The 18,509-nt window shown below is 37.5% G+C and overlaps 1 protein-coding gene across 1 annotated transcript in view; it reads left to right on the top strand.

Moving 5' to 3' along the window:
- The window catches only part of LOC133532227 (netrin receptor DCC), a 190,799-nt gene that overhangs the window by 44,411 nt on the left and 127,879 nt on the right, over positions 1 to 18,509 (top strand). The gene's annotated exons all lie outside the window — the stretch shown is intronic.

Genomic DNA, 18,509 nt, shown 5'->3' with positions numbered 1-18,509 from the left:
TTATATTTTTTTTATACTACGTCGGTGGCAAACAAGCATACGGCCTGCCTGATGGTAAGCAGTATCCGTAGCCTATGTACGCCTGCAACTCCAGAGGAGTTACATGCGCGTTGCCGACCCTAACCCCCTCCCACCCTCGTTGAGCTCTGGCAACCTTACTCACCGGCAGGAACACAACACTATGAGTAGGGTCTAGTGTACATTTTTCGAAGACGATAAGTCATGAAAAATTTAAGAAGTAGAAGGTTCTAATATGTATATACCTAAAGATATTTTATGATGGGATTCTTTAAGAAGTTAATACCTGTAGGGTACTGAAAGGTTGGCAACGCATAAGTGGCTCCTCCGATGTTTGTTGCTTATGTCCATGGGCGGCGATGACTGCTTCCCATCAGGTGGCTCGTCTGCTCGTTTTGCTACCTATTACATGTCTACAACAATGGCGTATAACCTTAACATATAGGTATTAATAAAGTTTTTGACTTGCCGGTTTTCTTCGCAAAAATACCAAATAGAGATAGTTTATTTTTCAAGTAAGCATATTACAATGCGCTTACGATATTAAATATATTAAAACGGGTCGTAGATATTTTAAGTCGAAAATAGCTCGACATGTTTCACTCCGTATTGATTACCTCATCGGGAGCTCGCGTTGGCGGACCAGCGAATATATTTAATATGTCTGTCTCTCGCGGAAATTTTTGTTATTAATATAACGTCAAGTTAACCGGCTTTAATGTAGATACGTTCTGGAAAACATTGACTTATGCATTACTTCGTAAAGACAGGGCTTAGTCAGTTAGTTAGTTAGTGCTTCTGGGTAATTTCCGCAAGTCGACCACCATTGTGCCTATTTCGCATGAAACGAGGTAGCGCTACTATAACTACCCCAGCTCCTCCACGAAGCCTAGCAGTGTCTTCAGTTTGCTAACTGCCTCTTTTAGTGTGCACGGAGTCCCTAGGTATTTGCTACTGTATACTTCTACCTGTTTGCAGTCTAGAAGAATGTGTTTTATTGGTTCCTCTTCTTCTATGCACGAATGGTGCCAGCACAGCAGTGTCATGACAGCGTGCAGTCCAACACAACTAGTTGCGACCAATCGCGTGCGTGATGCGAACTCATCAACCAATCGCTTTGTAGCATTCCACCGAGGCACACCAAACGAGAATTTTCGGTCGGAATTATATGAACCGGCCTATCTTTACTTTTGAAATCTTTGGTGGAAAAGGGGTAACCAAAGTTATTAGAAAGTAAGGTGATTAGCTGTAACTTGACGCTCCCGGGAGCCAAGATTATTTTTAATTCATGCCTTTAAGGATTAAGAAATATTGAGAGTTGAGAAATGAATAATAAATTAAATATTTAAAATCCCCACCGCAATGGATTAATCGCATTAACCGATTTTGATGAAACATCTAAGAACCACCGCTAGGAAGCCTGCTTTGAAATTGAAAAAAAATACGCATGAAAATCGGTGCATCCGTTTAAAGGCTACGGTGCCACAGACAGACACAAACATAGTGGACAGACTTATAACGCCCCTCTTTTTGGGGTCGGGGTTTAAAAAGGCTCGTCTTTTTATACGGAGTTAGCTAAACACTTATTAACCTACAATTATGAACACAAGAGTTGAGTTTGAAAAACATGATTTAATTAGTAAAGAAAAGCGGAGCATTCATACAGACGAGCGAGAGAAGCTAGGCCGTTTAGTAGCTCGAGTCAGGTAATTCCTAACCTGGCCGAGAAATGTATAGGTAGCGCTTTTCTCGACAACCAAAAGATCCTTAAATAAATAAAATAAAATAAAATAAAAAAGCCTTTTATTTCTTGCAAGTAGTTAACTAGTTACAGTGTCAACATGATTCGGAAAAATTGGAAGGGAATATCTCGTAATTATGATAAGTAGTCAACAATTTACTTATATTCACAAAAAAAATTTAAATTGATTTTTTTTTTTTAAATAACTCTAAGAATATTCCTACGCTATGAAGCAAGAACCCCTTCTCGGGTAAAGGCCTCCTCCAGAGAGAGCCAGTTTGATCGGTCTTGTGCTGTTAGAGTCCACTTTGGGCCAGCAATTTTTGCAATGTCATCGGAAAAGATCCTTAATAAAATAAAAGTTCAATTATGTGATGTGCAGCCAACTTTTCGAGTCTAGTCCAGCAAAAAAAATCTAGTACGAAAATCCACAGCCAGCTCCTCTTACTTGTGTACTTTAATTGCATGTATGAAAGCAGGCTTTATATCGTTTTTTTGATTAAATGCTTTATATCCCCTCCGCCGAAGGTTGTCTGGAAGAGGTTGCTCTTTAGCGATAAGACCGCCTATTGTCACCCTCTGTCTATAAGCATTAATTACAGCACAGTAGCGATAAGTATATATACCGATAACGATAGGTATATGTATAGCGATAACCTAAAATTCTCAAACCTGAGAATGGACACAGCTAGTATTGCCTCTGAAATGTCAAAAGTTCAATCGTACAAGATGTCTTAATAAAGAGGGCAATGTTCTTTCCTTCTTATATGTTACTCGTAATAGTCGTAATAAAATAAAACAAGAAGATCGAGAATATCCAATAATGTAATTTATCCCGCGGCAGCTATGGGTAATTTATTCCGGGTATAAGATGTGACTGAGACTTGATACCTAGTATTTTCGTTTGAAGCTAGAAACAATTTCACGAATTTAGGATGAGGATAGGGAATTGGATATAATTTTGGTACGAATATTAGCTCTGTCACAAATAGGGCCGTACGGCTACCACGACTTTGACACGGACATATTCGCTAATGTCTAATATGCCGGTACGAGCGAGATGCAATGAAAGTAAGTTACGCACACACGCCAGCGTATGTATGTCAGTGTAATAAGGTTTAAGGATTTACATTTCTCTCAGTCGCTGAATTGGTAAAGTGGAGTTCAATAGAAAAGATAAATAATGTGAAGTTTAAAACAAATATATCATATATTGTTGGAGCAATAATAAAAAAAAGCATTTATTTCGGACAAGATCTATATACATAAACAAAGAAAACAACAAAAAATTAAAATATTGTCATATAAATTACATAAAATATAAAATATAATGTAAAGTTTAAAAAAATATGACAGATATTGTTGGGGCAATAATGTAAAGTTTAAAAAAAATATGACAAATTTTGATGTTTGTTGAGACCGGTCTGGGATTAGTGTAAAAGTTTCGCTTTCGGCAAATCATGTTTCAACCGAAACAATAGCATAACCGATTCTTCGGTTTCTAAAAAAAACACATTTTTCCGACAGCCGCTAAGCAATTTTTCGATACCTAAATATCACTTCACGTTATAAAACAAAGTCGCCCGCCGTGTCTGTCTGTATGTCTACATGTTTTTGATAAACTGAAAAACGTCTGAACTGATTTTTATGCAGTATTCAACTATCAATAGACTCATTGTCGAAGAATAAGGTGTATAATTTGTTAAGTTTTACCCGTGCGAAGCCGAGGCGAGTGCCTAGCAATGTTATAAAACATGTAGAATAGGCCTTTGCGACGAGTAAAACACCGAGACACATTTTCCATAAGCTACACCTTCCGCTTCCACAGGATAATGCAATCTCCGTTTTTTAACGCCGCATTACCGCTAATGACCCGTCGGGTTGCTCGGGTTAGGAAACGACCTCGCTATCTGCTGTGATGCTGTGCCTATCTCCAAAAACCAGAATAAAGTGTCTTTATAGGTAATTGCTATTAACTACCATTCACAGACTCCGTATCAGGGATGTAACGAATGTGGCATCTTTCATATTCGCGAATGCGAATCCGAATGTTCAGGATGCGAATGTCCGAATGCGAATACGAATTTCAGGGAATATGTAGTTGTTATTATCATTCCTTAAAACGGGATGTAATAAATGCTGTCTACTGGTCAAAGTGCATTACTTGAAAACCGATTGCGCGCACTTGAGTCGACGAGACAGGACACGACCTGCGCACATTTGCATTCGCAAAACATTCACTTCATTTGATGCGAATGCAAATGTCGAAACGAATGTTTAAAATGAAGCGAATATTCGTATATGCGTATGCGAATATTCGTGACATCGTTCGGATTCAGACTACACCAGCATTACTACATACATGGTGGAATTGTCTCTCTTACAATGGTCCACAAAGTCCCCTGTTCCACCTGTCCCTACCGCCTTATCCCCCCTGATAGAGTATATGTATGTCTACCTTTTAAGGTTAACTTACTATACCCCTTCTCATCTTCTCAAAAAATATCACATATGTTAACGGTACCAATCATGGGACATTTAAGAGAAAATTTGGAGTATTTTTGATATTTCACCGACACCTGTAAAATTTCTACTGTTTTACGCTTTAAAAGTTAAATGTCCAATTCGTCGTTTATTATTTATGAGAGCTACTGCAGTTGGTTTCAATATTATTAACCAATTAAAACTGTGGTTTTTTGCTCCAGTCATGGGATGTATGGCGCCATTCATTTTCAAAATAACGAATATCAATGAAAAATTAAACTTAAGCAGCTCTTTGGCTCTTGTTTATAGTAAAATGTTGCCAGCTATTATAAACTGATGGTAAAATTCTTGTCTTACTGGATTTGTTTATTTTATACCATCCCATTCCTGTTGCCTGTACTGATACAGTATTAAGCATTATCAAATTAATACGTTAGTTACATTAAGCGTTTTATACAGATTATAATGAGTCTTTATACTATAACTCCCTCGGGAGTTACAGCTTTTTTTCACAATCCGTAACTCCCGCGGAAACAATATTTGTCCTTCAGTATACCTGCATGAAATAAGATCTTTTTCGATCATCACCCCGCTTCGAAGTAACCCCAAAGGACCGTAGCAAGTAATCTGTAACATTTTCCACTGGTGCCAAGTTCACCCCTACATTGGCCGGTGGAGGCTAAATGGTAATCCGGGTTAATGAAAAAAGGAATGTACCCTAAACTGCGCCGTCAAATGCCCGGACTCGTTTGATATACTTATAGGGATTGCAATCCGGTCCGGCGGATCCGGTAATCCGGCCGGATCCGGCACTTTTCAGGAGCTACCGGATCCGGTCTAAAATCACCGGATCCGGTAAAATAAAAAAACGCCTATATACAGCACGCACTGTGCGTTTTAGATGAGGAAAAGGCGACGAATGAGAGGTATGAAGTTTAACAGAGCAAAAAACGAAAGATTTTATTTAAATTTAGTTAAATAAAAATATATTTATTATGACGATGACTGGGAACAGAAGATGCCTTTCATGTTGGTGACACGATATGACGATTACATAAATATTGTAATAGAAGGAAAAATTAAAGGATGGAGATGCCTTGGAAGGCATTTGTAATTTATGCTCAAGAGAAGGTTAATGTTGTGATAGGATATTAAAAGTAAACAAATGAGCAGGATTAAGTCGGCGGTACTCAATCGACTAGAGTTGGGTAATAATATGTGTTATATGTGTGAATGAATATATGATAACATTGATAATCTTTAGTTTACTCCGATTATGTATATATTTCTATTCAAATTTAAGAGAGAATCTTTTGTATTTACAATTTCATCCAATCTTATGCAATTTCCTTCATCTCCTGGTACATGCTACTCTACGTCTAACCAATTCTTTATTTGATCCATGTAAGTTTTCTTAGGGAGTTCCTTTCCGCGATGGATTTCAATCCTACACTCTATTATTTTTCGCATGAGATTGTCGTGTTGTGTTCCATTCCCTATAATTTGTCCGATATAATTTTCTATAAATTAAGAAAAAGTTCATTTTTTTAAATCATACAGTCTACTACTTTCTCGGGCAAAAAAATGAGGGCAAATTTAATATAATTTTGGTTAATAGTAAAATTTCTTATTTTCTTATACTAGAATGGATAATATTTTTTACACGTTACAAAGAATTCAATCAAAGAACAGTTACGAAAACACTTGTGAATTGTTAAATATAATAAATGACCGATTTCATATTTTGTTTTTAAAGTGATATTGACAGTGTCACACTTTTTACTACTAAGTTCTATTTTATTGTTATTAAGAAGTTATTTCTTAACTTCAAATTATAGATTAGATTTAGGACTACGTATTACGCAAAAAACTAGAAAAATATGTCATTTAATTAACTGTAATATCCCTATACCAAACCGGATCCGGTCCGGCCGGATCCGGCCGGGTTATGGTCAAAATCCGGCCGGATCCGGCCGGATTGAAAATCAATCCGGTTTGCAATCCCTATATACTTAATTAAATCGGTAGCGGGTTTGAATCCCGGTTTAGTGCTGGGAAATTCGGGTGTGCTCGCGAACCTAGTTTTTTCTACAAACCTAGTCCTTGAACTGGGATTTCCCGGTTCTAGCTATACTCATTCAGTCCCAGGAATATTATCTATGGGAAATCGATATTATGTTTTACTTGACGTAGAAAAAAGGGTACCTAGTTGGTTTTCAGTAGGTGAACAGTAAGTCAACCTATATGTTGGTATGTAAACTAGGTAACTATGGTAACCCTGACATGTAATTTTATATTATTTAGCAATAAATTATTATGATTATGATTATTTTTCTAAATCTTGCTCATATAACAGTATTATATCCCATGTGTATATGTATGGTAAAAACCTCGGGAATCTCAAATGTACGAGTAAAATGGTGTAGGAAGACTAGCGCTGTGGTCTCCGCAGCATTCATGCTGAGTCAGCGCCTATTGTTTACCAGCACTCGACCCTCTACTAATATCTCTACTAAACGAAAAATATGACATGTTCTTCATTGCAATGCTGAGTGGAGACCATTTCAGCGTCACATCCTTATCTGTTCTGTACTATTCAACTTCCACTGTTTCTTTTTTAATTCTTGTTGTTGTTAATGTATTATCTTCTTTGTAATAATTGATGTGTTGTCTGAATAAATATTATTCTATTCTATTCTATTCATTGTTATTGCTATTAGTGTCAAATTGTATGTTACCTTTTCTTTGTCTTTTGTCAATTTTATTATTACTTGTTATTGTTTGTGTCACAACTGTCACAAAGCGTGTAAGTTGTGGTTGAATAAAGATTTTATATCTATCTTTTTTATCTAGGAAGTACAATATAATTAGACAACGTACAAAATAACCTAACTGATAGAAATTATTCTTTTTTTTGATCGAAAATTCTAGTTAAAAATTCATAAGCTCCAACTCTTTGTAGCCACCCCTAAGCTTGAGTCAACAAAGAGTTTCCAATGCTCGTTATTCCCGTTCAATCTTTATTCGGGGAGATCTTTTTTCCTAATTAGCTTAGCCAGTGCTATTCACAGTCACTGAATAATACTGGTTATCCAGGTACGAGTCATATTGAAAAATGAAGTTTAATTTAAATGACATGGACGTGACCTAAGTAATGTCTGAATGAAGAAGATGAAAAATATGAATAATTAACAGATGGTATTTATAACTAGTCCTTCTTCCTCGCGTTGTCCCGGCATATTGCCACGGCTCATGGGAGCCTGGGGTCCGCTTGACAACTAACCCCAAGATTTGGCGTAGGCACTAGTTTTTACGAAAGCGACTGCCATCTGACCTTCCAACCCAGAGGGTAAACTAGGCCTGGTTGTCATTAGCCCGGTTTCCTCACGATGTTTTCCTTCACCGAAATGCGACTGGTAAATATCAAATGATATTTCGTACATAAGTTCCGAAAAACTCATTGGTACGAGCCGGGGTTTGAACCTGCGACCTCCGGATTGCAAGTCGCACGCTCTTACTGCTAGGCCACCAGCGCTTCAGGTAATTATAACTAGTATATATATACTAATTGTAAGTAATAAAAATGTATGTCAATGTATGCAGCATATGTTTGCTTACATTTTATGCTATTTTCACACACTTATATTAAGTTGTATCCGCTTCACTTGTAACAAACAACGTAATAAAGTCTTCCAAGTGGATTTTAACCTTACGGGACGTATCGTTTTAAAACTTTGCAGGTGCTTTGAGTACAGATGACATTAATGATAATACAATAATCTGGGATCAAGTGCAGTCGACAATAACTAAGTACTTATTACAAAAAAATATTTATGATTTTTGTTTTAATTCACATATTTCTTACAAATCTAGTGGTCAAATTGTAGTAGAAATGTGTTCAGGTGAATACAAAACAATTTGTATAAATCTACAGGTACGGTTACGGTTATTATTGAATGTCCTAATGGTGAGGGGGGGGTTTGGAAATACGGGAAAAGGGTCGTAAGTGCCCGCAACAAGAAATCGCAAAAATAGCAATTATTTACACGGGATGACGGTCAATAGACTGTTTTTAAACGTTTTAAGGGTGAACATAAGAGTCGTTCGTGATATAAATGAATGGAAGTCATTACTTGGAACGGCTTTGAATACTTACATGCTTTATTTATTTAGGCAAGGGCAAAAATTAAATCCCTAGACGTGGTTAGCGACTTTGCAAGTTCATATTTCCCGCGAGTTGGGAGCAGAGGGCCTACCCAGATTTCCATGATCAGTAGCATCCCGGGCGTAAAGATGTTATGGGTGATGTGCTATGAACCCTCGTGGACGTCAGCTGCCGCTTTGTTGGGGGGGGGGCAGTCATAGAGCGAGTAGAAGTTTTGTATGGCAATAGAAAATGGCGGCAAATTTGAAAAATGTAGGCGAGAAAGATAGATCTGCCACACAAATGTTTTCGCGCCTTTTTGTATTGGCTGTTGGATTGCCAGTGTTCAGTATGGATAAAATTTTATTCATGGACCCTGGACGGAAATGGCCTTAAAACCCTAAGGTAGCTCATTTTACTTGAAGAAAACATTGTTTAGTTATTAGAAAGAAATAAAATGACATTCAAAGATTTTTTCAACTCGCTTGTCTCGCCCGGGAATAGACCCGACTACAAATTCAAAAAAATACTGAATATTACATTTTATGGATATTTTGTACGATGGACGAGTGTAAGACCAAAGGTTTCTTGCAAAAATTTTAATATTAATTGTAGGTATGTAGAGGCATTCTCTACCAGTCAACCTTTTGGCAAAGCAGAGATATTTTGGGCGGTGCTACTTGGTACCCCGTTGTCTTACTTTCTTCATCAGCATAAACTACTGACGACGGAATAAGTCTAAATCATCGTTTCCCATGTCCATTACTAACACCTCACACGACGTTAGACATATCTATCCATAAATACACCTTATCTCCTTCCCATAAGGTTCACGAAAGTTTACTTTAGTGCTAAATACACTAACAGAACTGTTTACTTAATCTATTCGATGTTTGTGGAACGCGTTTGGGAGCTTAGCTCTCAAATATTGGAGTGTCAACATCTCAGCTTGTAGACTTTGAAACTGTAGAGATGATCGTTCTTGTTGCCAGTTCCGTTACGGAATATGGAATTCTAGTAAACCGGGAATGTACACAAAAACAAGTGTTTTTAGGGTTCCGTAGCCAAATGACAAAAAACGGAACCCTTATAGATTCGTCATGTCCGTCTGTCTGTCCGATTATGTCACAGCCACTTTTTTCCGTCTCTCTTACTCGCAGTTTTCAGCAGCGCTTCTTTTCTCTTTAGTTTACCAACTTTCGCAAACTTTAGTAGATATAAAAAAACAGCCTTTATATGTAGAATTTTACTTAACGGTAAATTAATTTATTTTTAGTCTACCTGTGACTGGGACATGTTTTAGAGAACCTAGGTCCTCTGTCAACGTGAACTGATCATCAGCTCTCTTAGTGCCTCAAAATGGAGACCTAACCAAAATGGAGGCGTGACTAAAAATACATGAATTTAACATACTTACATATATTAATTAATTTAATTCAACACTAATTACATTTTAATGACTAAGGAGAGTTTAAATTCGATAATGTTACTTAAGTTTGATTTGTCATAATAATTTCAGCAGGAAGCCTCAGAACAAAACAAGTAGATCTAAAACCGTAACAGCTATGAACTGTCACAGCCGGATTAACCCGCACAGACATACATCCATACACAATGCGATGCCACGCCGAGATAGAGTGTGCAAGGGACAAGCGATAGCGGGAGAAAGGTCTTGCACACGCTAAAACACAAGTTGTACAACGTTTTGAATGCTCTTTTTAGTAACTACATTAACCGGACTGTTATTAATGAATTATAACGAAACAAGTTAATCTAAATCCGTAACAGCTGAACTGTCGAAGCCGGGGTAACCCGCACAGACATACACCCATACACAATGCAATGCCATACCGAGATAGAGGGTTCCAGGGACAAACGAGGCGATAGCGGTAGAAGGGTTGATTAAACACGCAGGGATACCAGTTTTATTTATTTAATAAGCAAGGACGCAGTTTACACTCATTTCTCAGTAGTAGAACTATTTAAGTGATTGTCTACTCTACGTTTAAACTAAACGGGATGAAATTATAACTTGTCCTTAATTTCTGTTAAACTTAAACATTTTTCCTTTGGCGCAAAACCGATCACGTCATAGTACTAAGCGGTATTGGTTTACGGACATTTCCTTTACTAATACTTTTAACATTTTGGTACCATTTTCATCATTAATATGACTATGTAAGGCATTTTCATAACGTACCTACCTACACTGCCTATATTATATCAAAGGTGCTTGATGCAAATGTCCTGAATTGTAGCAGGTACAGGCCAGACGAGTTCGACCAATATTCTTCACTTTCGAGTAGAGTGCCAACAGAAATGGCACATCAGAACCGAAAACTGATTATGACCAATTTCTTACAGTTTCTAATTTCCCCTCAATGACCATTGCTCTCCCAGTTTCTAACAATTTCAAGAATACCTCTTCCCGCTCTCATCTTGCTACATGGACTCACCCCAACATTCAAATATAACCTTTACTCACATTACCGATCTATAAAAGAGACAGCTTCTCCAAACTACTCAATTAATACTTTAAAACCCACGGCATACAGGTCATAATTCATTGACACACCACAGATGTTATCTTCAAAGCTTCATGTAATCGGTCTAATCTAACCTCAACCTCTGTTTCTGACGATAATTCAATGTTCGTGTTCGTTTTTCGATCTATAGTTCGGCGTGGGGGGAAACTTTTGTTGGTAAAGTTTAAATGAGTCTTGACGTTTATTTAAAGGAAACATCTAAAAGAAAATTGAGTTTGTTCATTTCTTTTTAATTAAGCTTTCGTGCTAAGAAGTAGTATCACTTTTTAAAGTTTGCCTTTTGAAAAGAGTCGCGCTCGTCGTGTAAATGTCGCAGGACGCAGTGTCGCAGAAGTTTTTGTTTTATACCAATGATGGCAACAAACGTGCGACCTGTATTTTTTTTTTTTTTTTTTTTTTCCTACACTTACAACTATTTTTACAGGTATGATGTGAATGTTAAGTTGCCACCGCAGCCTATGGACGCTTGTAACTCCCGTGAATTAAGTCGCGTCGCGTTTGACGCAGCGTTCATCGCATGGAACAACCGCGCGCTGAAATGTCGTTTGTTATTTAAAACCGCCTTTTACTACTAAACCAGACGATGTCCGTAAATTTAAACGTTACGTCCCAATAATGTGTTGTTTGGGAAAGTAACTAATTTTGTTTGAAGTCTTCAATTAGGCTAATGGATGCGATGGAGACGGACTGACAGACGGACAGATGTTGCGTAAGTATGCCCGTAAAGGAGCGGAGATTTTCAATTATGGCATTAAAGCGTATTATGTAAGAATAAGAATAGATTTGACTAAGAAACATGTTTATAATACACATTAGCAGTATCAGAATTGTACTAAATTATTTTTAACCACACCAACTGATAAATGTCCTCTTGATTGTTCAAACACTGATGAGAAAGTTGCATTTTATCCACATGTGGGGCAAAGTAATCAGATGCAAATTTTGAGTGGTTTGCTTATGGTTAGCTGGTAGAATTGACTGTTAAATGATGATTTTGAATGATCATTTTTTTATTACGTTCATTTGGATTTGATTTGGTTTGTGTTTTTTTTGGTATTACATAGTTAGTATTTTCCTCGCGTCGGTGTGGTGAAAAATTTTGTGTTTCACTCGGAGGCAAAGTTTGTTTACAGCTCGTGCTAATATTGATACCCGAGCAAGCGAAAGTTTCCAAAATTGAACCACGAGCATAGCGCAATGCAATATTATGGTACCATCGCGCTGATCTGATGATAGATACAGGAGGTGGCCATAGGAACTTTGTGATGAAACAAACGCAACCTAATTGTGTCTGGAGTTTTTAGCATTGTCTCGATGAAAAGTGCAGTCAGCGACAAAAGCTTGTACCAAAAATGACATTTTTGCCAAAAACTAATTCCCTTAATTTATAAATTTATAGTAAATCAATAATTCAAATTCAATTCAATTCAAATATACTTTACAGTACATATGGGGCTACTTTATAGCACTAGTGCGAGAAGTAGCATATTACGTTACTGTGTCGAACATTTAAAGGGCCATATTTTATTTATTTATTTATTTAAACCTTTGGGAAACAAACAGGCAAGAACAACACATATAGTTAATCAGATTACACATTCATAAGCCAAACAGTTTCCACTAATGAATAATAACAATTATGTTGCTCAGAAATTAACATTAATATTAAAACATGCAAAACTCAAATAACACTAACTGTTGAAACTGTAAAACGTTGTACGATACATGTGCGAATAGGTAATTCGCAACTCGTGTCGATTTAAAACACTCCCTTCGGTCGTGTTTTAATTTATCGCCACTCGTTTCAAATTTCCTATTTTTCGCACTTGTATCGTAATGTACTATTATTCATGTAGGCCTAGCAACAAGCACTTATGAATAGTAAAACAGTATTACATATAATTATATAAAAAAATAAAAAGCGCATCAATTAACGCGTCGTCTAACTTGGTTTACATTCAAAAATAAAAAAAAACGTGTGTGGCGTGCATCATCTGCAGTTCTGCACTTAATTCAGGCGAGTCTAAACATATCACCGGGTGTCTATCCCCATTAACTCTATCAGCGCGACAAGAGCCGCTAGGTTATTCCTGTATCCTATTCCTGTGTCTCATGCAATGACTACTAACAAACATTTTCTAACTTACATTCACGACATTTGAACAAACGCTAAACAGGCGATGAATTGAACTCACCAGTGAAACGCATCAATAAATTGTCAAAACCAGTTAGTGTTACATTTTCCACGGTCTCACGTCTCACTCTTGGAGGATTTAACAACTGGAGACGCCTTTAAGAGCTTACCCCTCTGTCGAAAAGCTCGGCTAATGGTCATATGTATTGTATGGACTGACGTTTATCTGACATGGCTATTTGTACGTTACGTAGAAATAGCCATACATTTGACGTGCCCCTCCCCCGCAAAAATCGGCAGACTGTTTTGTACAGAAAATGACAGTCAAGGCGTCTCCAGTTTTTAAATCCTCCAAGGTCTCACTATTCCAATTATAAATGATAGATAGCCGATCATCTTTCACACGTTGTTCATCTCGGCGATAATCGAGCGACGAGAGTGACGAATGAGCGCCGTGATTCCGGACATCTGGCGCTATTATGGCTCCACTCGGTTGACTTATGACATCTGGTGACATGGATATACTTAGACAAATTGTTTCTATTTTTATTTTAAATGACTACGTTAATGTTTGAGTAAATATGGTTTTCAGCCCTCCGGGCGGAAAGCGTCAACTTTGCTCCCGCTGCGTTTAACAAAGTTGCCGCTTTCCGCCACAAAAAAAGATTTACACGCGGCATGCAATGTCCTACTTTTCCTTCCTTGGGACACAAATAACTATTTCACATCCCCTATTCGGAAAAGGGGTTTTTTTCCTACTAGGAGGGATCAATATGCCACTTTTCTTCCCTGCTAGGAGCGATCAAAGTGGCACATGAAGGAAATTATTGTTTCAACAAAAAGGTTAAAATAGTGCCCTAACTATCTAGGACACTATTTTTAACTTTTTCTTGAAACATAATAATTTCCTCATAGGTGATGACTGATGTGAAAAGCAGTATGCGTCACAATGGTATGAAAATTATTTCCACCTTGGGCGTTGATATTTGAATCCCTCATTATCCTCAGGATTCTATTTTAGAATCCCTTGCTATGCTCGGGATTCAATTATGGAATCATTCGCTTTATATTACAATGAATTCTTTTTGGTATTAGATTTCTATTTGCTGAAAATCAATCGTTTAAGTTTATTTGCCATGAAAAGGTAACATATTATGTTACTGCACAGTATATACTATTCTGAGAATTAATCTAAGTAAAATCAAAATGTATCTTCCAGTTAATCGTCTTTTCGTATATCGCGGTCTGAAAGCAAAAATAGTCTACGTACAAGAAGTTACCCCTGTTTTAATATAAGCAAGTCTTTCTTAGTTTATCCCGATATTCAAATATATCCATCGATTATAAACTATCGCGGACAAAGCCAACAAACAAAACAACGAATACCGCCCGTATCCGCCCGCGCGCACTGTAATTATACTTCATCGCAGTGTATTTATATGTGGCAGTATCTTGACTAGGACCGGAATTGAACGGTCTGTTTAAACGTATTATCTTCTGCATATGTTTTAATGTGTTGTGCTTTAAAAAACCGGCCAAGTGCGATTCGGTCTCGCGCACGAAGGGCTCCGTACCAATACGAAAAAACGGCAAAAAAATCACGTTTGTTGTATGTATATTTTATTCTGTTTTTAGTATTTGTTGCTATAGCGGCAACATAAATACATCATCTGTTAAAATTTCAACTGCCTAGCTATCACGGTTCATGAGATACATTCTGGTGACAGACAGAGAGACGGTCAGTGGCGTCTTAGTAATAGGCTCCCGTTTTTACCATTTGGGTCCGGAACCCTCAAAATGGCTTTCATAATTTTTTTTGATGATTTCACCTATGTCAAAAGTGTTTGGTAGTTACATATAGTATGTACAGTCATAGCTGGATTTCACAAAAAAAAAACACGAAAATTCTTCATTTCCTGCATACTTCCACGGTGGTTCACTGCATAATAAGCCATCAATATTACATTTTAAACAACATAATGAACAAAAACCAAAAAAAAAGATTCTCGAGACGACTTTGCCATTTTGTAGTTCAACCGGTCCCTGTCATAGTCTCAACTTTTCACCCAAATGAAAACGGTTGTTAAATCCTGTTGTGGTTGTCAAGTTTGATGGCAAACAACAAAACAAATAGCGCTCGTAAAGCTGGCAAGATACTGGTTATAACTTAGCTGTGTTGGCGTGAGCTTTTCTTATTGTAAACCTCTATTTGTCGAACACCTGTTCTGTATGTATGTTGTTCTGTATGGTTGTATGACTTGAACACAACGCTGTATTGACCGGTTTGGCTGGGAACTATTGTCCGTGAGAGTACTACTAATTAGGTTTTTACTTGTTCTCTCGTACGTTGCACAGATTCCTTGAAAAGCCAGAATGTTTTTCTGTTTGTATGTCGTGGGTTCTAAACCGGCTTAGTTGAATTGTTATAGTGACACGTTTACTGATTGAGTGACAATCCTGTGTCGTTAAGATACTTAGTATAGTTTTTATGGATGGCCGTCACTTCAACTTCACTCGCGACTTATTTATTGAGGAGATAACACAGAAAACATACATGGGATGAACAAAAACTTAAATAGCATAAATGTCCTTAAATACAGATGCTTCCATATACGTATCTCACGACTTCGCCTGCATAGGATTCGTTAATACTTTTTCTTCACACCAGCTGGTAAAGGCTCTATCTTCATTGTTCAAAAACTGATGAGAAAGTTGCATTTTATCCACATGATCTCAGCGCAAAGTAATCAAATGCAAATTTTAAGTTGTTTCCTTATGTTTTCTGATAGATCTGACTTTTAAAATATGATAAATAAATAATATAATAAATATTATAGGACATTATTACACAAATTGACTAAGTCCCACGGTAAGCTCAATAAGGCTTGTGTTGAGGGTACTTAGACAATGATATATATAATATATAAATATTTATAAATACTTAAATACATAGAAAACATCCATGACTCAGGAACAAATATCCATGCTCAACACACGAATAAATGCCCTTACCAGGATTTGAACCCGGGACCATCAGCTTCGTAGGCAGGGTCACTACCCACTAGGCCAAACTGGTCGTCAATATTTAATAACATTCATTTTGAATTGATTTGGTTTGATTTGGTTTGATATTTTATAGTTAGTATTTTCCTTGCGTTGGTGTGATGAAAGTTTTATGTTTCACTCTGTGGCAAAATTTGTTTAACCCTCGCAACGCTCAAGATTCCACTTTTCGAACCACTTGCTACGCTCGTGGTTCAGTTTTCTAATCCTTCGCTTGCTCGGGTACCAATATTAGCACGAGAGGTTTAAACGACTTTATCCCCTTCTAAAACAATAACTGATATTTTTATCCGTTCAAAGGTTGACTTTTTAATACCACGTCGGTGGCAAACAAGCATACGGCCCGCCTGATGGTAAGCAGTCTCCGTAGCCTATGGACGCCGGCAACTCCAGAGGTGTTACATGCGCGTTGCCGTCTCTAACACTCCACAGCCTCGTTGAGCTCTGGCAAACTTACTCACCGGGAGGAACACAACACTGTGAGTAGGGTCTAGTGTTATTTGGCTGCGGTTTTCTGTAAGGTGGAGGTACTTCCCCAGTTGGGCTCTGCTCTAGATCTGGAATGACATCCGCTGTGCTGTGCCCTACCACACAAGGCGAGATGACATTCACAATGCCCATACCTCTCTTTTGGACGTAGTTTAAGGACATCCCGGGTATGTCCTTAAACTACTCCTACTTACAAACGTACAAAAATACATACCTACTTACAAAAATTATGGACAGACAACAGTGAAGAGAAGATTGCATTTAAATTGTACCTTCCTATTGTAGCGAAAACAGAACTCTTTCCGGAGGTTCAAGTAAAATGCCTGTGATTTCAGACAGACGGCTTATAAGGAACTATACGAGTCACACAACGGCTAAACCAATTTTAACAATTTGGAACAATTTAGTAAAAAATAGGGGGACAAGATGAAAGGCAGTTGAACGATATGTCTACGCGGACGATGTCACGTGGAGGCTGTAGCGAGCACGGCAAAGGCATGGGTCTGGGAATCGAACGCGTTCCCAGGCCGCATCCGACACGCTCCGCCACGCAGCTTCAATTACACTTGTCTTCTATTAAGGGGGTCCCTGACGCTAATGAACTTCGATCTGAATCCCTTAGTTTTCTAATGTTTTTTGTAGCTTAACATATTAACAGCAACGGCTGTAAGCAATATAGTATACTACTTTACTTCAGAGTTCACTGTCTTCGAGATATTTGGCATCAAAGTTGAACAATTTTAGGCCAAAAAACTGGTTTACTGGCCATAACTTTTGTGTTAATTAATTTAAAATTAAAATCTCTGACCAATTTTAAAAGCCGTCAACGACGAACCCAAATGTGCAGCTTTCATACATGTAAAATCCTTCACAGCAATCTAGTAACGAAAAAAATCGATGAAAACCGCGGGGAGCCCCTTAAGATTTTATAGCTATTTGATTCTCTGAGCCGGCTCTATACGTAGCAGTAATAGTTCAATAATCGAAACTGTACCCCTAGTGTAAATTTATTCGATGGCGTAACGTGACGTACGCGTTTGCGTTATGTTTCATTTTGTATGGGAGTTTGAGTTTCCAAAACGTTCCGCTTGGCGCGCTGTGTCTAAATCCCATACTACTACGTACGTCACGTTTCGAAATCGAATAAATTTACACTAGGGGCTCTGAAATCTATGGAAATAGTCACGTAACTTATCGTACTTCTGCCATCACGATACCTTTTTATTCGTATCAGTGTCGGCTGAATGTTAACGACCGTTTTGACGACCGGTTTGGCCTAGTGGGTAGTGACCCTGCCTACGAAGCTGATGGTCCCGGGTTCAAATCCTGGTAAGGGCATTTATTCGTGTGATAAGCATGGATATTTGTTCCCGAGTCATGGGTGTTTTCTATGTATTTAAGTATTTATAAATATTTATATATTATATATATCGTTGTCTAAGCACCCTCAACACAAGCCTTATTGAGCTTACTGTGGGACTTAGTCAATTTGTGTAATAATGTCCTATAATATTTATAAAAAAAAAAAAAAAAAAATTAGAATTGAAAATATTGACCGTAACGGACGGACACAGTTTACGGTTCAATTTGTAATGGTAATTTTCAATATTTTCAATTCTAATTAACGTTCAGCCAGCATCTGGTTTAAGCCTCCGGTAAACCTCACAAGTAATTTCAGCAATATAACATTTTGCTTCCTTTTTTTCCGATTTTTTTACTCACCATTTATGGCTCCCATCTCTCGTTAACAAATGTACTCAAATAAAATAAATAAACGACCAACGTTTAAATATCATCTCATACAACTTTGAAGTCTCGAGCACCTCTTACGGACCTAAACAAGTCTCAACCCCTGAGGCGACACATTAAATGTCAATTTCAACTTAAGTT

Source organism: Cydia pomonella, chromosome 26 (assembly GCF_033807575.1).
Source record: "Cydia pomonella isolate Wapato2018A chromosome 26, ilCydPomo1, whole genome shotgun sequence".
NCBI classification, from domain to species: domain Eukaryota; kingdom Metazoa; phylum Arthropoda; class Insecta; order Lepidoptera; family Tortricidae; genus Cydia; species Cydia pomonella.
Note: the sequence above shows the minus strand (reverse complement) of the source record. Positions and strands in the feature narration are given on the sequence as shown.